The sequence below is a fragment of the Amia ocellicauda genome, chromosome 6 (genome assembly GCF_036373705.1).
Source record: "Amia ocellicauda isolate fAmiCal2 chromosome 6, fAmiCal2.hap1, whole genome shotgun sequence".
Classification (NCBI taxonomy): Eukaryota; Metazoa; Chordata; class Actinopteri; order Amiiformes; family Amiidae; genus Amia; species Amia ocellicauda.
The window spans coordinates 49,478,687-49,503,654 of record NC_089855.1 but is presented as its reverse complement, the minus strand read 5'-3'; the positions used below and the strand labels follow the sequence as shown (position 1 = coordinate 49,503,654).

The 24,968-nt window shown below is 44.5% G+C and overlaps 6 non-coding genes across 6 annotated transcripts; 3 read left to right on the top strand and 3 right to left on the bottom strand.

Annotated features, from left to right (window-relative positions):
* Positions 1-5,297: 5,297 nt before the first annotated feature.
* On the bottom strand, positions 5,298-5,369 carry trnae-cuc (transfer RNA glutamic acid (anticodon CUC)). The gene has a single exon. It is a non-coding gene; the product is annotated as a tRNA-Glu (tRNA).
* A 135-nt stretch (positions 5,370-5,504) lies between these two features.
* Positions 5,505-5,576, top strand: trnaq-cug (transfer RNA glutamine (anticodon CUG)). Its single transcript has one exon. It is a non-coding gene; the product is annotated as a tRNA-Gln (tRNA).
* Positions 5,577-8,822: 3,246 nt separating this feature from the next.
* trnae-cuc (transfer RNA glutamic acid (anticodon CUC)) lies at positions 8,823-8,894 on the bottom strand. The gene has a single exon. It is a non-coding gene; the product is annotated as a tRNA-Glu (tRNA).
* Positions 8,895-9,029: 135 nt separating this feature from the next.
* trnaq-cug (transfer RNA glutamine (anticodon CUG)) lies at positions 9,030-9,101 on the top strand. Its single transcript has one exon. It is a non-coding gene; the product is annotated as a tRNA-Gln (tRNA).
* Positions 9,102-12,345: 3,244 nt separating this feature from the next.
* trnae-cuc (transfer RNA glutamic acid (anticodon CUC)) lies at positions 12,346-12,417 on the bottom strand. Its single transcript has one exon. It is a non-coding gene; the product is annotated as a tRNA-Glu (tRNA).
* A 135-nt stretch (positions 12,418-12,552) lies between these two features.
* On the top strand, positions 12,553-12,624 carry trnaq-cug (transfer RNA glutamine (anticodon CUG)). Its single transcript has one exon. It is a non-coding gene; the product is annotated as a tRNA-Gln (tRNA).
* The last annotated feature ends 12,344 nt before the right edge of the window (positions 12,625-24,968 follow it).

The following is a 24,968-nucleotide window of genomic DNA, read 5'->3' as shown; positions in this document are numbered from 1 at the left end:
CCCTATAGGGGTAAGTATTGCTGCTTTGACTAATGAGCCGATCTCCCAGGGTCACATCCACCTGTGAAAACATGGTGGCCACCGGGTAATTGATGACCCCAGCGTTGGCCGTCTTCTCGATTGCATCGCCATCCTCATCAGTCACTTTACAGTTCATTAAAATAAATGTGTTATTCAAATCAATATAATCCTCGCCATTGCCAGCAATAAAAAACTCCAGAGGGGCCGTATCTGAAATTGCGGAAAGAGGGGGTATCTCTACATATATGCTCTTATCTATACTCGTTTGAGTGTATGGAACTGTAAACAGATCCAGTTCTGATTTGACGCATTCTTCCGATAGACTGTGGACAAAAGACATTTTTAAAAGATGTATCCTGAGGCTCTATTTGTCTTTCTTTGAGACTTTCTTTTTGCAGGTTTTTTCTTGTGCTGCTTCCTTCTCCGAGTGTTTCCACGATATGTTGGAGAATGAGAGCTTCTTCGTTTTTTGTTAGCCACGGATCTTCGTCGCCCTGGTGGACACATACTGTTTCTTCTTTTACCCCCCCTCCTCGCCATTACCATGAGACCCGAACCCTCCTGCTGCTCATGGCTAGCTGCCCGGTTCATAACATTGGTGAACACGTCACTAACAATATTTTTAGCCGCTGATTTCAAGTGGGGTCTGGCTATAGCAGAGCCTCTCTTAAGCAGGGGTACGGCCATTCTAAAGAGACCACGAAAGAGTCCTCCTAGACCGGCTCCATACATTGTGGGGGCTCCTACAAAACCGGGCAAGCCGTTCACGGCTTGCATCTTGTAATAATCCACATAGGCGCTAGGATCTACATAACCCCTCGAGGTAGCCATTTTAATAATGTACACACTGTTTCAGGGGTCGAAAATGTAGTTTGACAATAACTTTACCGAAGCGGAAGGGTACGTTGATATTCTGATCCGATTTTACTTCGATCGTGATGTTGTCAAAGTGGGTCTTTGAGACTGGTACGTAGTGTGGCTTGTCATAAGTAATTGTGACCATGTCATTGCTTTTACCTTTAATAAGTACATTTCTCAAAAGGGGGACATAGCTATCCCCGACCCTCTGGTGTGTTATGATATCCGTATACACATAAAGAGTGTAAAAGCCGCCACTGATGTCAGCCGGGAAGGGTGCCACCACTTCTGAGAACCTGCTCTCTGTGTCAGAATAGAACCCTAATATACGCCCCAGTTGTCCTTTGGTTTGAATGCTAATACCAGGTTTTGACACCTTGTACACTCTGTTTTTAATAGGGTTGTAATATAGCTTGATGTTGGGGGTGCCTTCTGAGAACTGTTTATGCATCTCATCTAATATTGTATCCACATTGTCATAATAACCTCCTTGCATCGTGAATGTCCATTGACTCTTTTTAACATCGTCAAAAATGGCGAAGGTGGCATCCTTATCTTGTAAAACAGCCCAAGTGTAAGGATACTGTATTTCCGCCAACCCCACTTTCCACGACCCCCTTAGATCTATAGATTTTCCAAATTGTACCGTGTAACTGGATATTTCATTTTTAGGGTATATATCGAGAGAGGCGTTACTGGGTAGAGTCACGTAGAAGCCTCCTGATTCCATCTTGAGTATCGAAAGTAATGACCCCATCACACCAGCGGGCATGTTGTTATAAGGCTTGAATATCACAAACCTGTTGTTCCGGGACCCAACTATTGAACTTTTCAGGCCATCCAAGCCATTTCACCAACACATATTTTTTCCGGTTCTGGGTTTTCTCAGCTAATATCTTTTCAACTCTGTATACAATGTCTTTACCCACAATAATTTTTTGTAACTCGGCTTCATAAAACGTTCCTTCTATATCCTCCCCGTCATAGTCTTTTAACCGGTACACGGGGGGGTCTCTAGCCACCTGTTCGGTAACTGTAAAATATTCGTCAGAAAATGTTTGTTCATAACCTTTGGCAAAAGTACTCCTTAGCTTTGAAATGCGAACCACATCACCGATGTTGAACTTATAAGTAGTTTTCCCCTTCTTAATAAATGGGCCGTATAATTTTTTATAGACCTTAAAAGAATTACTTTGATCAACATCTATAGGCTTCATTTTAATACTGGCGTGATACCCTTGGTTGTAAGCATCGATAAAATCCTGAACTTTATCAAAATACTTGAACGTGTTGACCGCTGTAAAATATCTCCACATTTTGGTCTTTATGGTGCGGTTAAACCTCTCCACCACCGATGCCTTAAGCTCATTACCGGTGGTGAAATGATGTATTTTGTGTCTCTTCAGTAGATTCTGAAATTCTCTGTTGAGAAACTCTTTTCCTTTATCAGTCTGCAGTTTTTTAGGACATCGTCCCTGGGACAATATATCCTCAAAGGCCCTTGTCACCGCCCGACCTGTTTTATTATGTAGAATGCGAGCCCAGGCATATTTTGATAACACATCGATACACATCAACATAAATTTGTGACCATTGTTATGTTTTGATAAATTTGACATATCGACTAGATCCATTTGCCATTGTGAGTCTATGTCAGTTGCATATACACGGTTTCTTTTAAAGTTAATCCTGAGAGGTTTATGTAAGGTATAGGCGTCTTGTTCCCGTAACCATTCTGAAACAACCACATCATTAACCTTCACGCCGGCCTCAGCGAGTCCTCTTTGAAAACCCTTCTTACCCGCCAAACCCCCAATCTTGGCTGGGTTGTAGTATAGTTCATGCATTTGGGGAGCTTGCCGAGTCATTCTGCCAAATAAACACACAGACCCACACTATGCGCAAAGTTTTTATACAAGGTTTTTTATTCAACTTCAGGAGAGCAGATACCCCTTTTTAGACATTTGAGAAAAGTATAACATACACAACAATTTTTTCTACGGTCCAGACAAAAAGAAATCAGATGATTGGTTACTTGATCTATATCAACAAATACCTGTTTCTTTATCTTGTAGGCACACACCTCAGTTACATATGTAAATAAAACAACAATATGACCTATTTTAAAAGTAAACAGAGGGGTATTAAACATGCTCAGTAAAAGGTCATACAGATGTTGATGAAATGGCCTAATATCATTCTTGGCCCCCTTGAGCGCTTCATCCCAGTGTTCGTACCCCCCGGTCTTTGTTACAGCAACCATTAACTTTTCCAGGTTTGAAAGTTGATCCTCATCGATGGTTAAATCTGTAGAGAAAAGGCTCGCGTTGGCTACTTTTCTGTCAAGCACATGGTGTAATAGCGCTCTCAGGTTAGCTGCAGAGTGTTGATGACAGAACCAGTTGCAGCAGCAGTCCAGAACATTCCCCATGTTCAAAGTCCCTTAGTTCAGGTCAGAGTCTGAATAAGTGGCGTAGATGTCGAATTCTTCGTCGCTGCCCCCAGCTTTAACTTCTTTACGGAAGAAATAAGCTTTTAGCTTGCCAGCGGTTTTTCTACTTGGCTCATCCAGGTCATTGAGCAGCTGCCCAAGTTTCTCTATTATAAACGGCTCCTTTTTCAGCTCCAGCAAAATCTCATCTATGATTTTCTGGACTTGTCCAGCAGTGACATGTATGTGGGAGTAAGACAGAGCCTTGATTAGTGCCGGTTTCAGCCACGGTTTGTTCAGTCTTCTGTAAAACACGTTGAAATAGAACAGGAAATAGTAACGGTCTGGTTCAAACAAACAACTGTGTCTCAACTGACTGGGGTGATTCACTTCACACCCCCGACAGACTTCTTTCAGAGCTCGGTCGATGAGAGCACTCAGAATATACACCAGGGTGCTTTTAACCACTCTGCTTACTTGGACACCTACCCCGGGCATAAATCCTGCGTCTTCATCACGCCCCCGAGACCGTCCGATGCTCATTGGGTCGCCTGGTGGTTTGTGGGGTGTTTCTACATCCATTGGACTGACCCCCTCCTGAGACGCACAGACGGTAGACAGTTCGGCAAAATCGAGGCCCTCCATGAGCTCCAGAGGCTGGGGATCCCCGAGACTCATTTGGACATCCATCGCTCCGCATGTTGTTTCGTCCTGAGGGACCGGGGTCTGAGGTCTTGGAGGGTAACCGCAGTCAGAGGGTTCCGGAGTGTATACAAAATCTGGGGAATAGAACCAGGGGTGATCCCGGGTTTGAAGAGGCCTGTAGAGCCTGTCGACGTCCGCAGCTTTCGGGTAAGACATTCTCTTTAATTTTAAACCATGAATGAATTGTTGCGCCTTTTATCCTATCTCTTCACTACGTCACGACACACCGCCCTCTTAGAAGAGAGTAGACCCTGAGCCGTCAGACCCCCCTCCAACCCCCCACAGGTCGTCTGTTTTATCATCGTCGTCGTCATTCAAGGGGGATATATAATCCATAATCCAGCATATTCTCCTTCTAACAGAATCCAGTTGTGAACATTTGGTCAAGATGTCAAAACCATCATTTATACAGTTTATGACCTCTTTCAAGAACGGCCAGTCCACGGCGTCAAACATAATTTCAGTAACCTGTTGTTCTGGATCCTCCACAACCCATTCAATAGGGTTTGTAATCAGGGTACTGCTAAACAAACCTTACGATCAGTAGTTAGAGATAGACTCTTCACCACTGTACCGTAGTTCTGCAAGCTTTCCCATTCACACCTTTCAAAACTCTGAGTCGGAGACTCCGTTTCGCCTTCTCTTGGACCCTCTTGCAAGCCTTCTAGAGTCTTATCCACAAGCCCCAGGTCTCTCCATGCCATCACCTTCAACCAGTCCTCATAAGAGTATTCAATCACCGTCTCAAAAGGTTCCAACGTACCCTCCTTCTCTCCCAAAGCAAAAAGCTCCACTCCAACATAGCTGGGATCCCTTTTAAAGCGGTAACCCCGTCGACCCCCCCAGAACAACACCCAGGAGCGTTCAATCTTCAAATTGGTGAGTACAGGAACCCTTGCCCGGGATTGTTTCTTGCGGGGTTTCATGTTGATGTCGCTAGACATGTTGAAGAAGCGGGATGTTTCAGATGCTGAGAATTAAAGAGGTATTGCCTAAAAGCAGCGCGGGGTCTTAAATAGAGAGGAGAGTTTCGGGGCGTTGCCTTCAGGGGGGGGGGGGGGGGGGTCTTTATGGGTGGCCTTGTTGTTCAGGGTTTTAGGGGTGTACACTTTCTGACGGATATGACGTAGGAATAATTAAGGAAATAACTCTAAAATCATGCCCCCCAATTATGACGTAGGAATATTAATAAGCTTAGGACATACGTCATAACAAAATAGGCCGCGCCCAAAAAACCCTACTATCTACTCACAGGTCCTAGGGGAAGAGCAACAGATCCACCTTCCCTGAACGGGAATCGAACCCGGGCCGCGGCGGTGAGAGCGCCGAATCCTGACCACTAGACCACCAGGGACGGCTCCGGAAGTGACCCGCCACACGCAGCACTCTGGGCGCAACTTGGCTCACTCTGGACTTGGCCGTGCGACAGAGCGAGACGTGTGCGTAGAGCAGAAACCTTCGTCACGGGCAAGAGGTGGGCAGCCGGCTTGGTTCCATGGTGTAATGGTTAGCACTCTGGACTCTGAATCCAGCGATCCGAGTTCAAGTCTCAGTGGGACCTGGGGCCCTTGGCAGGGGCAGCGGCGGTGAAGCGGTGGTCTCCCTGCGTGAGGGCCTGTGTCTGCGAATAAGGCCTGTTTATGTTCCCTCTTGGGAGGCTTGGAGACGAATTGGCGAAAACTCCGGGTCGGCCTGGTGCGTTCATCTTCCTGGTGGTGACCGCGTGGCTTAACGGAGAAGAAGGTGCCTGTGTTGACAGATTACAGATAGATTATTTCCCTTCTTGGAAATCATCGTTAAAGCGAAAAGGAACTTTGTAAACCAGCTAGCTTGGAAGCAACCACGTCAGGGCATTCTTTCAGTGAGACCTCGGTTTTTTACAAGCACGAGTGAAGCTTTAAAAGAAAATGACATAGAATGTTTGCGGCCGTTCATCCAATCAAAAGGTGCATGCCCGAGTCCGATTGCGGTCTGTCTTCCCTGGGGGCGGGGGGGATTGTGTTTTGTGAGATCCGGGGGAGAGGTGAGGTGGCTTTCTTTGGTGTATGCCAGAGGTCCGGTGAGAGGTTGTCTTTTACAACTGTCCCTCAGTCAATACCAAAAACAGTCCCTGCCAATCTGGGAAAGCCATTCAGTCCACAAACAGAGTTTTGACAAACATCCTGCGGGCTTTTTCTCCACCGTTTGATCCTTTTATTGTTGACAGGAATTTCTACAGGGTACGTCCCGAACAGGTGCCTCAATGGCTGTTTGCTAGCTCGATAAATCTAACTTGCTCGGTCTGCATACTATCTTTAATCTAAAACATCATACAGTCTCTTCGGTCTGACTTCGGATCGGAAGATTGAGGGTTGGAGTGCCTTTGCGGTCGTTCCTGGGGTTACGACGTCGAAGCGGCATCTCGGTCGTTTTTTGGGGAACTTCGGAAGGGCCAGCCGGCGTGCTAATGCTGCAGCCGTCGCCGGCGCGTTGTGTCTGATAACCTTACGGCAAACAGGCAATGCCTTGCGCCTGTGTCTGCGGCAAGAAAAGTGAGCGACTCTCCCCCGAAACCGGGGCACGAGCGCCTGAGGCCTTGGAGAATGCGGGCATCGATCCCGCTGCCTCTCGCATGCTGTAGCGTGAGGTACACTTACACATTTCAATTAAAGAAGTGAATTTATAGTATCACCTTATCACGAATCCTGGAATCTTGTAGAACTCAATTTCTGTAATAATTGGACGCAGACACCAATTCCAAAGATATAAATTGTCAAATGTATTCAAAACAAAGACTAAATGTAGCACTACACTAATTATACAAAAGGGAAAAACTAATTACAATTCAACTCTAGATCAACAAATCGAAGACAAATCACTTCCGTGACCAAATCAAAGACCATGGGATCACATATGATAACACAAATCGTTAAACAAAAAAGGTTATAAACACATTGACTACAATACCGGTTACTAAGACGAAGGTGAGTCTCTCGTTAGTATTATTAGTCAGACATTAAATAACTACGTAGGTTAGTATTTATGTCAGGAAACTTCTCGTTATATATATATCAGTCTCATTCACGTTTAGGTGCCGAGAAAGATCCTATCATTACTTGTTACCACAATTTCCCTTAACTGATTATTATTCAATGATTAAGGATAGGCAGGGCCACCAATAATCTAATGTCTATTAACTTGTGTCAATTTCAGACTAAACAGTTAAACAGGAATGAGAAGATATTTCTCGGCGTTGACAGATTTTATTTCTAAAATGATCAACAAAACAGTTTAATGCAACACACATTTATATTTAAGAAAACTAAATGATATTACACATTCTAGAGTTATGAATCACAGATTAACATTTCTAATTGATTTCTCAAATGTCATGAATCATGAACTCCAAACTGTTAAACTTATCTGAACTTCGTCGCAGAGAGGCCTCTCTGGCTTCGGGCTCAGATAACAGCACACGGCACGAGGTCCGTGTGGTTTGGAACAAAGGCAGTCCGGTTCGGCTTTGTCCAAGAACTTCCACTCAGTCGATACACCTGGAAGTTGGGGTTTCGCGAAAGTAGAGTCGTTTCCAAACAGATTTTCCACTGGTTTGAAGGCTCCAAGGTTGTGCACAAAATCTTCTCGGCAAGCAGGGTCTCTCACCGTACTTATTTGAAGACAAAGTCTTTGAGGAAAGCAGGGCCGTGTTTGTTCCAAGGGTCAAGTTTCTTAAGACTCAAATAGCTATTTAAATGACTGACACTTTCGTATACAGTCGACTTAGTCAAATGTCCAGCTGTAAAACTCCACTGATCAGGTGGGCACAGGCGGGCAGCGCAGTCTGTAAAGTTCTTTATTTAATAAAGTCCTTTAAAAGAATTCTTCGTACGGCTCAATCTCCTTCTCCCAGTTTAACTCTTCTGTTGCCGGCAAAGACTTAGTTGGTTTCTGGTTCCGGTTCTGGCAACAGAGCTACAGGTTGAGCTGTGGCAGCGAGTTACTGGTTCAGGTGAGAGAGAGCGAGAAAGACTGTCCGCTGTTCCTTATAGTCTGTCAGATCAAGAGGTGATTGGTTCTTGAGTTTTTGAGATTGGATTTCGGTTTCAGCCCCCAGTGTCCTATTGGAGGGGGGCTTGATTTTTGATTGATGTCAATCCATGCCATCTTTTGGAAATGCCGGTTGGCCTGGGTTCGTAGCTCTATGTCGGGATTTCGGCTCTCGTCCACTTCAAAGAGTTTTTATCACCTACAGGCCCCTTTCTCCAGACATCTCATAGCGGAATTCCAAACTATTTGGCCTCTTCTTGGTGCCATCCTCCCCAAAACTGTCACTTTGATGCAAACCACTTCCAAGCTGATGAGCTAAGGGAATCTGATAACTTTGGGGGGGAGAGGTTTTCTTTAGATCAGTGCTTCAGCTCAGAGCCCAAATGCTTTTATCCAAATACACCCAACATAACGCTACAATGCTAAGCGAGCACTCTACCACGTGAGCTAATCCTCAGGGCTCTCGGTGAGGCCGACCCCCACTTCTTCAGTCTTTAAGTGGCACGTCGCGAGTAAGTCCTTTCCTGCGCTTCAGGCAAGCTTGCAGCCAACTGCGGACGACTTTCCTTCCTCGGTGGCAGCCATCGTGCCGCAATAGAAAAGGATTGTCATGAGCAAAACTTTCAAAGTGACCGAAAAGATCACGGCCCGTCGTGTGACGTGATTTACATGAGTTACCAGAAACGTTCATGGACATATGTATATAAGTAAGGATTTAATCACAGATAGAGAGAGAGAAAATGCACCACACAGGTCCTAGGGGAAGAGCAACAGATCCACTTTCCCTGACCGGGAATCGAACCCGGGCCGCGGCGGTGAGAGCGCCGAATCCTGACCACTAGACCACCAGGGACGGCTCCTGAAGTGACCCGCCACACGCAGCACTCTGGGCGCAACTTGGCTCACTCTAGACTTGGCCGTGCGACAGAGCGAGACGTGTGCGTAGAGCAGAAACCTTCGTCACGGGCAAGAGGTGGGCAGCGGGCTTGGTTCCATGGTGTAATGGTTAGCACTCTGGACTCTGAATCCAGCGATCCGAGTTCAAGTCTCGGTGGGACCTGGGGCCCTTGGCAGGGGCAGCGGCGGTGAAGCGGTGGTCTCCCTGCGTGAGGGCCTGTGTCTGCGAATAAGGCCTGTTTATGTTCCCTCTTGGGAGGCTTGGAGACGAATTGGCGAAAACTCCAGGTCGGCCTGGTGCGTTCACCTTCCTGGTGGTGACCGCGTGGCTTATCGGAGAAGAAGGTGCCTGTGTTGACAGATTACAGATAGATTATTTCCCTTCTTGGAAATCATCGTTAAAGCGAAAAGGAACTTTGTAAACCAGCTAGCTTGGAAGCAACCACGTCAGGGCATTCTTTCAGTGAGACCTCGGTTTTTTACAAGCACGAGTGAAGCTTTAAAAGAAAATGACATAGAATGTTTGCGGCCGTTCATCCAATCAAAAGGTGCAAGCCCGAGTCCGATTGCGGTCTGTCTTCCCTGGGGGCGGGGGGGATTGTGTTTTGTGAGATCCGGGGGAGAGGTGAGGTGGCTTTCTTTGGTGTATGCCAGAGGTCCGGTGAGAGGTTGTCTTTTACAACTGTCCCTCAGTCAATACCAAAAACAGTCCCTGCCAATCTGGGAAAGCCATTCAGTCCACAAACAGAGTTTTGACAAACATCCTGTGGGCTTTTTCTCCACCGTTTGATCCTTTTATCGTTGACAGGAATTTCTACAGGGTACGTCCCGAACAGGTGCCTCAATGGCTGTTTGCTAGCTCGATAAATCTAACTTGCTCGGTCTGCATACTATCTTTAATCTAAAACATCATACAGTCTCTTCGGTCTGACTTCGGGTCGGAAGATTGAGGGTTGGAGTGCCTTTGCGGTCGTTCCTGGGGTTACGACGTCGAAGCGGCATCTCGGTCGTTTTTGGGGAACTTCGGAAGGGCCAGCCGGCGTGCTAATGCTGCAGCCGTCGCCGGCGCGTTGTGTCTGATAACCTTACGGCAAACAGGCAATGCCTTGCGCCTGTGTCTGCGGCAAGAAAAGTGAGCGACTCTCCCCCGAAACCGGGGCACGAGCGCCTGAGGCCTTGCAGAATGCGGGCATCGATCCCGCCGCCTCTCGCATGCTGTAGCGTAAGGTACACTTATACATTTCAATTAAAGAAGTGAATTTATAGTATCACCTTATCACGAATCCTGGAATCTTGTAGAACTCAATTTCTGTAATAATTGGACGCAGACACCAATTCCAAAGATATAAATTGTCAAATGTATTCAAAACAAAGACTAAATGTAGCACTACACTAATTATACAAAAGGGAAAAACTAATTACAATTAAACTCTAGATCAACAAATCGAAGACAAATCACTTCCGTGACCAAATCAAAGACCGTGGGATCACATATGATAACACAAATCGTTAAACAAAAAAGGTTACAAACACATTGACTACAATACCGGTTAGTAAGACGAAGGTGAGTCTCTCGTTAGTATTATTAGTCAGACATTAAATAACTACGCAGGTTAGTATTTATGTCAGGTAACTTCTCGTTATATATATATCAGTCTCATTCACGTTTAGGTGCCGAGAAAGATCCTATCATTACTTGTTACCACAATTTCCCTTAACTGATTATTATTCAATGATTAAGGATAGGCAGGGCCACCAATAATCTAATGTCTATTAACTTGTGTCAATTTCAGACTAAACAGTTAAACAGGAATGAGAAGATATTTCTCGGCGTTGACAGATTTTATTTCTAAAATTATCAACAAAACAGTTTAATGCAACACACATTTATATTTAAGAAAACTAAATGATATTACACATTCTAGAGTTATGAATCACAGATTAACATTTCTAATTGATTTCTCAAATGTCATGAATCATGAACTCCAAACTGTTAAACTTATCTGAACTTCGTCGCAGAGAGGCCTCTCTGGCTTCGGGCTCAGATAACAGCACACGGCACGAGGTCCGTGTGGTTTGGAACAAAGGCAGTCTGGTTCGGCTTTGTCAAAGAACTTCCACTCAGTCGATACACCTGGAAGTTGGGGTTTCGCGAAAGTAGAGTCGTTTCCAAACAGATTTTCCACTGGTTCGAAGGCTCCAAGGTTGTGCACAAAAACTTCTTGGCAAGCAGGGTCTCTCACCGTACTTATTTGAAGACAACATCTTTGAGGAAAGCAGGGCCGTGTTTGTTCCAAGGGTCAAGTTTCTTAAGACTCAAATAGCTATTTAAATGACTGACACTTTTGTATACAGTCGACTTAGTCATTTGTCCAGCTGTAAAACTCCACTGATTAGGTGGGCACAGGCGGGCAGCGCAGTCTGTAAAGTTCTTTATTTAATAAAGTCCTTTAAAAGAATTCTTCGTACGGCTCAATCTCCTTCTCCCAGTTTAACTCTTCTGTTGCCGGCAAAGACTTAGTTGGTTTCTGGTTCCGGTTCTGGCAACAGAGCTACAGGTTGAGCTGTGGCAGCGAGTTACTGGTTCAGGTGAGAGAGAGCGAGAAAGACTGTCCGCTGTTCCTTATAGTCTGTCAGATCAAGAGGTGATTGGTTCTTGAGTTTTTGAGATTGGATTTCGGTTTCAGCCCCCAGTGTCCTATTGGAGGGGGGCTTGATTTATGACTGATGTCAATCCATGCCATCTTTTGGAAATGCCGGTTGGCCTGGGTTCGTAGCTCTATGTCGGGATTTCGGCTCTCGTCCACTTCAAAGAGTTTTTATCACCTACAGGCCCCTTTCTCCAGACATCTCATAGCAGAATTCCAAACTTTTTGGCCTCCTCTTGGTGCCATCCTCCCCAAAACTGTCACTTTGATGCAAACCAGTTCCAAGCTGATGAGCTAAGGGAATCTGATAACTTTGGGGGGGAGAGGTTTTCTTTAGATCAGTGATTCAGCTCAGAGCCCAAATGCTCTTATCCAAATACACCCAACATAACGCTACAATGCTAAGCGAGCGCTCTACCACGTGAGCTAATCCTCAGGGCTCTTGGTGAGGCCGACCCCCACTTCTTCAGTCTTTAAGTGGCACGTCGCGAGTAAGTCCTTTCCTGCGCTTCAGGCAAGCTTGCAGCCAACTGCGGACGACATTCCATCCTCGGTGGCAGCCATCGTGCCGCAATAGAAAAGGATTGTCATGAGCAAAACTTTCAAAGTGACCGAAAAGATCACGGCCCGTCGTGTGATGTGATTTACATGAGCTCCAGAAACGTTCATGGACATATGTATATAAGTAAGGATTAAATCACAGATAGAGAGAGAGAAAACACACCATACAGGTATTAGGTGAAGAGCAACAGATCCACCTTCCCTGACCGGGAATCGAAGCCGGGGCGCGGCGGTGAGAGCGCCGAATCCTGACCACTAGACCACCAGGGACGGCTCCGGAAGTGACCCGCCACACGCAGCACTCTGGGCGCAACTTGGCTCACTCTGGACTTGGCCGTGCGACAGAGCGAGACGTGTGCGTAGAGCAGAAACCTTCATCACGGGCAAGAGGTGGGCAGCGGGCTTGGTTCCATGGTGTAATGGTTAGCACTCTGGACTCTGAATCCAGCGATCCGAGTTCAAGTCTCGGTGGGACCTGGGGCCCTTGGCAGGGGCAGCGGCGGTGAAGCGGTGGTCTCCCTGTGTGAGGGCCTGTGTCTGCGAATAAGGCCTGTTTATGTTCCCTCTTGGGAGGCTTGGAGACGAATTGGCGAAAACTCCGGGTCGGCCTGGTGCGTTCATCTTCCTGGTGGTGACCGCGTGGCTTAATGGAGAAGAAGGTGCCTGTGTTGACAGATTACAGATAGATTATTTCCCTTCTTGGAAATCATCGTTAAAGCGAAAAGGAATTTTGTAAACCAGCTAGCTTGGAAGCAACCACGTCAGGGCATTCTTTCAGTGAGACCTCGGTTTTTTACAAGCACGAGTGAAGCTTTAAAAGAAAATGACATAGAATGTTTTGCGGCCGTTCATCCAATCAAAAGGTGCAAGCCCGAGTCCGATTGCGGTCTGTCTTCCCTGGGGGCGGGGGGGATTGTGTTTTGTGAGATCCGGGGGAGAGGTGAGGTGGCTTTCTTTGGTGTATGCCAGAGGTCCGGTGAGAGGTTGTCTTTTACAACTGTCCCTCAGTCAATACCAAAAACAGTCCCTGCCAATCTGGGAAAGCCATTCAGTCCACAAACAGAGTTTTGACAAACATCCTGCGGGCTTTTTCTCCACCGTTTGATCCTTTTATCGTTGACAGGAATTTCTACAGGGTACGTCCCGAACAGGTGCCTCAATGGCTGTTTGCTAGCTCGATAAATCTAACTTGCTCGGTCTGCATACTATCTTTAATCTAAAACATCATACAGTCTCTTCGGTCTGACTTCGGATCGGAAGATTGAGGGTTGGAGTGCCTTTGCGGTCGTTCCTGGGGTTACGACGTCGAAGCGGCATCTCGGTCGTTTTTGGGGAACTTCGGAAGGGCCAGCCGGCGTGCTAATGCTGCAGCCGTCGCCGGCGCGTTGTGTCTGATAACCTTACGGCAAACAGGCAATGCCTTGCGCCTGTGTCTGCGGCAAGAAAAGTGAGCGACTCTCCCCCGAAACCGGGGCACGAGCGCCTGAGGCCTTGGAGAATGCGGGCATCGATCCCGCTGCCTCTCGCATGCTGTAGCGTAAGGTACACTTATACATTTCAATTAAAGAAGTGAATTTATAGTATCACCTTATCACGAATCCTGGAATCTTGTAGAACTCAATTTCTGTAATAATTGGACGCAGACACCAATTCCAAAGATATAAATTGTCAAATGTATTCAAAACAAAGACTAAATGTAGCACTACACTAATTATACAAAAGGGAAAAACTAATTACAATTCAACTCTAGATCAACAAATCGAAGACAAATCACTTCCGTGACCAAAACAAAGACCATGGGATCTCATATGATAACACAAATCGTTAAACAAAAAAGGTTATAAACACATTGACTACAATACCGGTTAGTAAGACGAAGGTGAGTCTCTCGTTAGTATTATTAGTCAGACATTAAATAACTACGCAGGTTAGTATTTATGTCAGGTAACTTCTCGTTACATATATATCAGTCTCATTCACGTTTAGGTGCCGAGAAAGATCCTATCATTACTTGTTACCACAATTTCCCTTAACTGATTATTATTCAATGATTAAGGATAGGCAGGGCCACCAATAATCTAATGTCTATTAACTTGTGTCAATTTCAGACTAAACAGTTAAACAGGAATGAGAAGATATTTCTCGGCGTTGACAGATTTTATTTCTAAAATTATCAGCAAAACAGTTTAATGCAACACACATTTATATTTAAGAAAACTAAATGATATTACACATTCTAGAGTTATGAATCACAGATTAACATTTCTAATTGATTTCTCAAATGTCATGAATCATGAACTCCAAACGGTTAAACTTATCTGAACTTCGTCGCAGAGAGGCCTCTCTGGCTTCGGGCTCAGATAACAGCACACGGCACGAGGTCCGTGTGGTTTGGAACAAAGGCAGTCCGGTTTGGCTTTGTCCAAGAACTTCCACTCAGTCGATACACCTGGAAGTTGGGGTTTCGCGAAAGTAGAGTCGTTTCCAAACAGATTTTCCACTGGTTTGAAGGCTCCAGGTTGTGCACAAAATCTTCTTGGCAAGCAGGGTCTCTCACCGTACTTATTTGAAGACAAAGTCTTTGAGGAAAGCAGGGCCGTGTTTGTTCCAAGAGTCAAGTTTCTTAAGACTCAAATAGCTATTTAAATGACTGACACTTTCGTATACAGTCGACTTAGTCAATTGTCCAGCTGTAAAACTCCACTGATCAGGTGGGCACAGGCGGGCAGCGCAGTCTGTAAAGTTCTTTATTTAATAAAGTCCTTTAAAAGAATTCTTCGTACAGCTCAATCTCCTTCTCCCAGTTTAACTCTTCTGTTGCCGGCAAAGACTTAGTTGGTTTCTGGTTCCGGTTCTGGCAACAGTGCTACAGGTTGAGCTGTGGCAGCGAGTTACTGGTTCAGGTGAGAGAGAGCGAGAAAGACTGTCCGCTGTTCCTTATAGTCTGTCAGATCAAGAGGTGATTGGTTCTTGAGTTTTTGAGATTGGATTTCGGTTTCAGCCCCCAGTGTCCGATTGGAGGGGGGCTTGATTTATGACTGATGTCAATCCATGCCATCTTTTGGAAATGCCGGTTGGCCTGGGTTCGTAGCTCTATGTCGGGATTTCGGCTCTCGTCCACTTCAAAGAGTTTTTATCACCTACAGGCCCCTTTCTCCAGACATCTCATAGCAGAATTCCAAACTATTTGGCCTCTTCTTGGTGCCATCCTCCCCAAAACTGTCACTTTGATGCAAACCACTTCCAAGCTGATGAGCTAAGGGAATCTGATAACTTTGGGGGGGAGAGGTTTTCTTTAGATCAGTGCTTCAGCTCAGAGCCCAAATGCTCTTATCCAAATACATCCAACATAACGCTACAATGCTAAGCGAGCGCTCTACCACGTGAGCTAATCCTCAGGGCTCTCGGTGAGGCCGACCCCCACTTCTTCAGTCTTTAAGTGGCACGTCGCGAGTAAGTCCTTTCCTGCGCTTCAGGCAAGCTTGCAGCCAACTGCGGACGACTTTCCTTCCTCGGTGGCAGCCATCGTGCCGCAATAGAAAAGAATTGTCATGAGCAAAACTTTCAAAGTGACCGAAAAGACCACGGCCCGTCGTGTGATGTGATTTACATGAGCTCCAGAAACGTTCATGGACATATGTATATAAGTAAGGATTTAATCACAGATAGAGAGAGAGAAAATGCACCACACAGGAGTAGATAGTAGGGTTTTTTGGGCGCGGCCTATTTTGTTATGACGTATGCCCTAAGCTTATTAATATTCCTACGTCATAATTGGGGGGCGTGATTTTAGAGTTATTTCCTTAATTATTCCTACGTCATATCCGTCAGAAAGTGTACACCCCTAAAACCCTGAACAACAAGGCCACCCATAACCGGTTGTTCTTGTTGTTCTTGTTGGTCAACTGTAGAGTGTGAATGGGTCGGCTCTTCCTGTAGTGGTTGGGGGTCTTTTTTAAATATACATGTAAGGGGCCCAGGTCTTAACAATGCCATTTTGAATAGTGCGTTTATCATATTCACACTGTCTCTGTCTCTGTCTCTGTCTGTCTCTCTCTCTCTGTCTCTCTCGCCCAATCATTTTATAAGATCAACAAGTTCTGTTGTCTGTAATGGTCACAGGTCCTAACAATTCCTGTTTTGCATAGGGTACTTATGTTAACCCCAATGTATATGGCTCTGTCTCTCCCCTCAAATTTAATTAAAAATAAAATTTAAAAAAAGAGGGTGTGTGTGTGTGTGTGGGTGTTTGTGGGTATAGGTTAATTGTTTTTGTAAAAAAAAAAAAAAAAAAAAAAAAAGCTGTGGTTATATTTTATCTCACACATAATGTGTTCATTCGTTTTACTTAAATACATTCTAGGGTCTTAAAGCTCATAAGAGTTAGACTTAAGATAAGGATATGTTTTTAAGGTATTTTAGCAGGCTCAATCCCTGATGATAAGGAATCATTTAAAAAATAAAAACAACTGATCACTCAATGCTAAATAGATCACAACACTCAAGGCTAAATCACTCACACCACGGGGGACGGGGGTGGGCTCAGACAAACGTAGGCATGGCGTGTGGTCTCAAAACATTCAGAATACTTTTATACTATATAATTTATAAGCTTTGTAAAATAAACCCAAATATCTCTTTTGTGGGGATAAACGCTGTTCTGAGTAGTTTGTGACTTGTTTAATACCAAACAAAGCATCGCTATTAAAAAAAAAAAAAAAATCACTGTAAAAGCGCTACTTATTTTAGATCTTTATAGTTATTTTCTTGGCTCAGGTTGTTTTTTAGCGCGTATAAAGGCCTGAAATATTCTTAGTGTTTATTGACTATAGGTCTTGATGCTTAAAAATGTTTTTTTGAGAGACCAAAAGGTTCTAATAAAAGTTTAGAGTAGAGAGGAGAGAGATCGTCGCCATCTTGGTTTCTATTTGAAATTGATGCAGGGTCATTTTATTGGTTGGTTTTGATATGTTAATTGGTAACAGGACGGCACAAAGGCCAGCCCAGAACAATGCCTTACAAGCAGATCCGGCATCCGGCCATCAGTATAAGTATGAAGGTCTGGTCTTCAGCTCGACAGACTCATACTGACCTTTCGATTTAAGCCTAAAGATCAACAATGTCCGGAAACAACATCAACGACTTCGATTTAAACGAGTTTTTAGGTAAGTCTTCAGATTATTTTCATTGACTCAGAGCGGGTTGTGGGCATGTATTGTAAATAAGGTTATAACATCTGTTTTAAGTTCTGTAAAATTATTTTTCAGCCAGTCAACAGGAGTTAATTCCCAACGCTGAGGAGATCATCTGGAACAACGACGGTAAGATTTTTGTGTTTGCGCTCAAGGGTTCTTATGTATGGGTGTGTGGTTGTGTTTTGAAGCGGCTCATTAGAGTTATGAAAACGTTTTAATATATATTAATGGCGGTCTCTTTAATTACACAGAAACTATCGAAAGGCCTGTGATTAATGTCTCCGAGGATCAACCAAGAGAAGTGGTTGTCCCTAGACAGGCTGTCTGCCGACCGGGTAAGAACTAAACCCCTGTTTGTTTGTATAACGTTTCTGTAAGATGTTTGAGGCCCGTCTTGTTAATTTAAAAAAATATCCTTTCTAACAGTATTAAGAAACGTGGTTCGAGACAACGAAAGGCCTTCCACAGCGAGGGCTTGTTTAGTTTTACCTTCGAGAACCGTCACCTTTCAAGAATCTGAAAGGCCGTCAGCCCCTGTATCTGATAGCGGTGAGTATATATCTGCCGCTTGTAAGAGGTTAAAGCTTTTTATAAAGCGGGGTGGTTAAAGGTTAAACATGTCTCTTACCTTCACAGAAGTGCAAAAAGCTAAACCAGCTGAAAAACATAAGAAACGATTATTCTTTGGAGGTAAGTAAGATCTTTCAAACTTTAATGTTTTTAAAAGGGTTTTGTTTGCCCGTTGAGGGCTAATATTTAAGCGAGGGGTGCCCATTTCCTGTAGGTCTTGGGGGTTCTGGGAAAGATCTTTAGAAGTCCGGACAGGTCTAGGCTTGTTTCTGGGGCATGTGTTTAGAAATGACCGATTGCCCGACCGTCTGGTTAGGAAGTAAAGCTGTCCGAAAGGTTTTAGTAAGTTGTTTGGCTTATCTCCCGCAATTATACTTCTGTTTTAAAGTGGCTGTAGGAAAAGGCTTGAAGGTGTTCATTGTATTTAATATTTAAACAGATCGTGAAAACGTTTGTGAAACAGGAAGTCCCGGGATCAGGAAGCGTTTACACTTGGAAGGTTCGTTTAAAAATGAAATGTGGTGTGTGTGTGTATAAAAAGTGTTTTATTAACAATATTACATTTAAGAAACAGTTTATTTACAGAGGCTTCTCTGTTTTACATTTATTATCAAGTCCTAATAAATATATTGTCTGTAAATAATAAGGCGTTGTAGTGAATGTCTAAGCCTATTTTCAAAGGTCTAAAAAAGCTAAAGGTTTTGAAGGTCCTGGACATGTTGTTTTAAGTTTGATTTCTGTCGCCGTTTAAAGATGTAAATGTAATGTATATTTTTATTCTTCCCAAGACTCTTGGGATAGTCATTCTGTGGATGAGCTATTGAGGACAATTACCCCGTCTAAGTGGGATCAAACATCTTCCCCGGAGAGATCACCGAGAGGATCCCCCACGGTGGTCTTGGAGACCCCCCAACATCTACTCAGGCCACAGCCTTCTGGGGGTAATTCAACAATCCAGATTCAGCCCGCCGCATTGTCGGGCGGAACAAATACAGGCAACCAACAACCTCAGGGGTCGCCGTCAGTCAGGGTTGACACACCACCCAACGACGGACTGGTTTCAACATCGTCCCCCCAGCCCCGTTTCTTGGCTACAGAAACGCTGAACAGTACACCGCGATTGGCCAGGGTGTCACCGCAAAGGCCTTCTTGGTCTCCGTCCGTGAGTATACGCTCGCTCCCTGCCTCCTTCGACCGAGATTTACCGGAGCGACCATCCTTTGCAGCTGAGCCAGGACACCATCCCCCGGAGCTACTTCCTGAAGGTCGGCATGAGTTGCTACATACCTTGTTACTAAATCAAAGACTTGTGTTAGTGGGGCAAAACCTTGTGATAGAGAGCCAAAACACCCTTATTAATACCCTTACTAACGAATTGTACCGTATTTAATGTTTTAATAGATACAAAACGCCTTACTATTGTGGGTTGTTGGAAAAATAAAAAATAAAAAAAATGTCCGGACTTGGTAAAAGAACTCACAAACTAAAGGATTATGAACAAGTTAGGGCCCCAAAAAGACCTTCCCGAGAGAACACCCTCGGCCCTGTTGTGAACTCCTCTGATGTCCCAATGAACCAGGAACTATTACAAATGATAAATGATTTAAATAACCCCCAATCACCACCGATAGAATGTGAATTACCAGACTTACCGTGAACCCCGACCTGTTACAGATGGTCAATGATCTAAATAACCACCTCCCAACGGTAGCGCTTATAGAGGTTCAACCCCTAGTTCACCCCGATTTGTTTGAAATGGTGGAGGCTTTGGAGACGCTACCCCGACCAAATTCTGCCCCTATTATAAATGATTTGAGACAATTAGAACACAGTACGGCGGAAGAAGCAGCCGTCACTATAGAGGAGGGTCTTGACATTAACAGGGTGGATATCTTTGAAGGACTTTTACAGGCTTTAAATGAGCCTCCTCAAAAAGGGGGTTTTGTAGATGTCAGCGGTGGGGGTGTTCGGAATGTGGAGGGTTCTGAGACTGATAAGGCTGTGGATGACATGCTCTGTGAGAATGTAGGGGTTGAAGGCTTTGTTCAAAATGATGATGTGTCCAAAAGTACCAGTGATCCCGTGATTATAGATAGACCGGCCTATAACAATTTTGAAATGATTCAGCGTTTTAATTTTGCAGAACTTTTAAATTGTGACAATTATGCAGAAATATTTGTCAACATACACGAGGCCTTGCAAAACATGCTTGAACAGGTTGCTGAAAGGGTCAGACCTCGAGATGTTGTACAGTTAGAACTCAGAGGGGATGATTTGTTTAGCAACCTATCTGTAATGCTGAGTGGAGATAATTTAGATGTTGATGAATTTCTGGCTAAAATCGAAGCGTTATTGCAAAGTAACGCATCCATCTTAGCTGATGAAAGTCTGTCTCTGGTAATGAATGTGGTTCCTAACCCTGAGGGTGGGGCGCTTAGAAGACTGTCGAAATGCTTGAAGAACGACATAATTAGGAACAAGCTCAGGCAATTAGTGGTGAGTTCCAATGGGGACAATAAGCTCTGTTTTGCTTACAGTTTAATAAAACTACTCACCCCCGACATGCCTGAACCCCAAGCTATGCAAGAGGCTTTAATGCTTCATCAGAGGGCCGGCTTAAACTCTCAACAGATGGTTGCCTTTTCAGACATTGCCATGTTTGAGGAGTTGTTGTCTTTAAAAATTGTTGTGTGGTACCGTTGTGAGGTAAAGGAAGTATTTGTGAAATTTCAGACACATCCTGAAACCCATACACAGACACTGTTTCTCTTCCTAAGTGATAGTCATTACTTTGGAATAAAGAGTTTGACGGCTTTTTTGGGTTGTTCGTATGTTTGTCATTGGTGTTATAAGGCCTTCAATGATAAGCTTAAGCACCGCTGTGACGGTTACTGTAACGTCTGTTTCAATCCGCAATGTCGTAAGGGTTTGGCCCCTACCATCCGATGTAAAGATTGCTTAAGGATTTGTCTCTCCGCGTTCTGTTTTTCCGAACATAAGGTGCAGAGGGCCGCTGCTGAGGGGGTTAAAAAACGGAGTTATTGTGATCAAACTAAATATTGCCCGCAGTGTTGCCTCCAGTACCGTTTTCATGAGGTTAAACCACACAAATGTCTGGAACCGAGATGTAGGATCTGTAATGCGGATTTAACCCCGGGGTCTGAACACCAGTGCTTTATTCAGCCGGTTAAAAAGGAGCCGCCGCACAACCGGTATGTCTTTTTTGATTTTGAATGCCGGCAAGAAAACGGGGTCCATGTTGCTAATTATATACACTGTATTGACATGTTGGATTGTGAGTGGTCAGCTAGCGGTGAGAGTTGTGTCAGGGATTTCTTTACGCGGCGGTCCAAAATACCTCAATTACACATTTATTGCCCACAATGCTAAGGGTTATGATTCTTACATATTGATGAAGTATCTGGTGGAAAATGGGGTGACCCCAAAAATAATAGCTCAGGGTAGCAAGATCATGTGTTTCACCGACGAGGCTTTCAACCAACGTTACATAGACTCGTTAAATTTCCTCCCCATGAAATTGAGCGCTTTGCCTAAAGCTCTGGGTTTTGAGGCTCAGAAGAAAGGTTGGTTCTGCCATTTTTTTAATACTAAGGACACTCAAAATTATCGAGGGTCCTACCCGCCCGCCTCTTATTATGGGGTTGATACTATGATGTCTCATGAGAGGGAGGAATTCTTTAAATGGTACAATACGGTTAAGGGGGGTGTTTTTGATTTCCGAGAAGAGATGGCCGCTTATTGTAAAAATGATGTGGTGATCCTTAAAGAAGCCTGTTTGCGTTTCCGCACCGAGGTTATCAACACGTCGGGTCTCGACCCTTTGCAAAGTGTGACCATAGCGTCTCTCTGCATGAAAATGTATCGATCCAATTTCTTGCAGAAAAACACTATAGCGGACACCACTTCTGACAACTATCGTGCTAGACAAAAGAACTTTTCGACTGTCTCCATACAGTGGCTGGAATATCTGAGTGCCCGGGATAACATCTTCATCAGACATGCTTTAAATCAAGGGGAAGTCAAAATGGGTCCTTACTACTTAGACGGTTTTAGCGACGTGTCCGGGCGGCGTACCGCTTATGAGTTTGCTGGTTGTATTTACCATGGCTGTCCTCAGTGCTTCGACCCAAACACCTTTAACCCCGTAACACAAAAACTCTGCGGTGATATGTACTATGATTTCCAGGAACGAATTGAAACTTTAAAAAACACCTATGGTTTGAATGTACTGGTGATTTGGGAACACGCGTGGACGACCCTGAAGCAACAGGATGTGGGGGTACAACGGTTTATGGAAACCTTGGACTTTCCTGAACGTCTAGAGCCCAGGGATGCGTTATTTGGGGGTCGTACCAACGCCCTCTGTTTACATTATGAGGTAAAGGAGGGTGAGAGAGTAGATTACTATGATTTCACCAGTCTGTACCCTTATGTCAACAAGACCAAAATGTACCCGGTGGGGCATCCAACCATTGTTTATCGTGACTTTCTCGAAATCGGACAGTACTTTGGTTTGATCAAAGTCACCATGTACCCTCCTCGTGAGCTGTTCCTACCCGTGTTGCCTTACAGGTGTTCGGGAAAATTGATGTTCCCTCTGTGTAGAACGTGTGTGGAAACTGAAAATCAAAATACCTCTTGTCTGCACAGTGATGACGAGAGAGCGCTGACGGGTGTCTGGTGTAGCATTGAGCTTGACAAGGCGGTGGAGAAAGGTTACAGAGTCGGTAAGGTGTATGAGGTTTGGCATTTTTCTGAAAAATCTGATACTCTTTTTGCTGAGTACATTATGACCCATCTGAAAGGGAAACAGGAGGCATCGGGCTATCCCTCATGGTGTGTTGACTCCGCTGCCAAAGAGCGGTACGTTCAGCAATATTTTGAAAAGGAAGGGATCCGTCTAGAGCCGGGGAACATAACTGTAAACCCCGCCAAGAGACAAATGTCCAAACTGATTTTAAACAGTCTGTGGGGTAAGTTTGGGGAAAGAAATAACCGTCTAAACACAACCTTGATTAAAACCCCTGAACAGTTTATAGAATTTATCTTTTCCAAACAACATGCAGTATCACACTTTCAATTCTTAAATGACCACGTGGCACAGGTCCAGTGGAGGGCCCCTAAAGATTTCCCCACCAAACAGGGAAACGTTAATGTTTTCATAGCGGTTTTTACCACGGCTTACGCCCAGCTTGAACTGTACAACTTAATGGATCAGCTGCAGGAACGCACGCTCTATCATGATACTGACTCTGTAATCTTTGTCACCAGGCCAGGGGATTGGGTCCCTCCCCTCGGGGACTACCTTGGGGAGTTAACGAGCGAGCTAGATCCTCAGGACCACATAGTGGAGTTTGTTTCAGGGGGTCCTAAGACTTACGCATACAGAACGGCTGCGGGTAAGACCTGTATGAAAGTTAAGGGTTTCACTCTGAACCATTGTAACAACAAGCTCATTAACATCAAGTCTCTGACGACCCTGGTACAAAGTTTTGTAACCGAGAAAGACGCGCCTCCTCGCGAGATTATTACAGCCGGAAATCAGATCTATCACAATAAAAAGGGGTACACATTGGAAAATAGATCACTAAACAAACGGTTCAGGGTGGTGTACAATAAAAGAGTGTTGAAGACTGATTATACCACTCTGCCTTATGGATATTAGCAGTGGTTTTGATAACAGACTTCAACACCCTTTCTCCTGTATTATAGCCGGTCCCTCCAATTCGGGTAAGAGCTATCTTATAAAGAACATCATAGAAGATGTGGACGCAACCGTGTCCCAAGCTCTTGACAACATAGTGTGGTGTTACTCTTGCTGGCAACCTCTCTACGATGATTTGGCATCAAAAAAAAATAATCTGAAATTTGTGCAAGGTCTCCCCGCCTCGTTGTGTGACGATGACCTGTTCCCGCCCGGACAAACTAATCTAGTGATCCTTGATGACCTGATGGAGCAGGCCGGTGACAACAGTGAAGTGGAAAAAGCTTTCACAAAGTACACTCATCATAGGAATTTAAGTATTATTTATTTAGTTCAAAATCTATTTTTTCAAGGTAAAAAAAGCCGCACTATTAATTTAAATGCCAAATATATAATTCTTTTTAAAAACCCCAGAGATAAACTACAGGTCACCGTCTTGGCTCGTCAAATGTACCCTAACCAGACCAAATTCTTTTTGGAGGCATTTGAGGATGCCACCAAAAAACCCTACGGGTACTTGATTGTGGACTTAAAAGCACAAACCCCAGAAGACTTTCGCCTCAGAACAGGTTTGTGCCCGCCCGATTGGCCGGCAGTGTATGTGCTAAAGAAAAGGAAATAAATAAGAATGTCTGTTCGGATTAAAAGAAATCTGCCGCTTTTGCAAATGTTATTTGAGGGGAGCCCGCGCCATAGGAAAGCTGTGCTGGCAGGGGCCCCCTCGGATTTGATCGAGACCCTGTGTGAAATAGCTTTTAACATCTTACGCGGTAATATACCCCTAACCCCTTCTCAACATTCTAAACTCAAAAAACAAAAAGCGGTTATCAAGATCATCGCTAATAAGAAGTATTCTATTAAAAGAAAAAGAAAGAAGATTAATCAAACCGGAGGTTTTATAGGACCGCTGTTGAGCATAGCCGTGCCTTTCCTAACCAGTCTTCTAGCTTCCAGAGTGGGTTAATAATGGAATATGCTCAGAAAATGTTTTTGATCCCTCAGGAGCAGCTTGAGAAACTGAGAAAAAATGTTGTCGGGCCAGAGCCCATTAGACAAATGGCCGAAAACAACCTGGACTCTGAAATGAAAGCTATACTGGCCAGGGCCGATTTAAATCAGTATTCCAAAGCCCAGATGTATAGCAACACGTTACAGCGCTACCTCCGTCTGGTTAGACAGGGTGAAAAAGATCAAAACATTTTAACTTTAACCATGGCCTCTCAAGAAAATGGTTCTGGGACTGATGCGGGGGGTACGGTTGATAAAGATGTTGCGGTGCCTGAACCTGTTGAGAGTTCAGAGGGAGATGTTGTAACGGATGTTTTGAGAAA